This window comes from Oryzias melastigma, unplaced genomic scaffold (assembly GCF_002922805.2).
Source record: "Oryzias melastigma strain HK-1 unplaced genomic scaffold, ASM292280v2 sc06576, whole genome shotgun sequence".
NCBI lineage: Eukaryota > Metazoa > Chordata > Actinopteri > Beloniformes > Adrianichthyidae > Oryzias > Oryzias melastigma.
Genome location: NW_023423138.1, coordinates 1 through 1,014, shown reverse-complemented (window position 1 = coordinate 1,014; position 1,014 = coordinate 1). Strand labels below are relative to the sequence as shown.

The 1,014-nt window shown below is 37.4% G+C and overlaps 1 long non-coding RNA gene across 1 annotated transcript; it reads left to right on the top strand.

The window, feature by feature from the left end:
• The first annotated feature begins 20 nt into the window (after window positions 1-20).
• On the top strand, window positions 21-785 carry LOC112138420. The gene is made up of 2 exons (XR_002917781.2): window positions 21-390; window positions 560-785. It is a non-coding gene; the product is annotated as an uncharacterized LOC112138420 (long non-coding RNA).
• The last annotated feature ends 229 nt before the right edge of the window (window positions 786-1,014 follow it).

Below are 1,014 nucleotides of genomic sequence, written 5' to 3'. Positions count from 1 at the left end.
AAAAAAAAAAAAAAGTTTTTTGCTTTAATGGCCAGCACCATGTTCAACCAAAACCATTAAGCACGCCAGCTGTGAAGCATGGCGGGGTATAAATGATGATTGGGGCTTGATTTGTAGAAGTGAACACCTGACGCTCAATTGGGGTGGAAGGGGGGATATTATTCCCAGCCTTCAGCTCAATAAAAAACAAAATTATTTGAGTGCTGATTCGAATAAATGGAATTATCAAATTCTCACTTAACCGTATGTAACCGAATAAATGTGAATCCACTTGCAACAAGAGATTTTTATTATTTTTTTTATGGTATCTTGGGCGCCCCCTATCGGTTTGTGTCTGTATCAGTTGTGCAGCAACAAAACTTTATTAGTTGGGACACAGACACGCCCGAGGTAGGTCGCATTTTGCAGCACTCTGTTTTAATTATGTATTTCTCCATTTTGAATTCTTGTCTTGGAAAATATTATTTTGTTTTATGTAATTTGGGTGTTTCTTTGTTACCTTGATGTATTTCGGGTTAGCTAATGCAAGTATGTTAAACGAACTTTTTACTTTTTGTAGCATGCTGTATGTGAAATGCGAGCGGGAGCCTTTCGTGTCTGACCATCACCATTTTTCATGTACAGGTACATAATTTTGTTCTAAATTTATTTTGTAAACTACATTTTATTAGTTAGTTGGGACACAGACACGCCCGAGCATGCTGTATGTGAAATGCGAGCGGGAGCCTTTCGTGTCTGACCATCACCATTTGTCATGTACAGAAAATAAACAGAATCAAAGACAAGTCGGCTGTCCTGTCATCTGAAACAAACAAACACAACGCAGAGATCCTCCCGGACCAGCCAGCACCAAGGCTGAGCTGGTTACACGTACACCCCTTCAAGATGTGAGAGAACTTTGGACAAAAGCTAAATGACTAAATGAAAATGTAGTTTTTTTAAAATAAATAAAAACAAACATTTTTTTTCTGTTTTCTTTGATAAAAAGACTAAGAAAAGCTGTTTTTGTCAAAA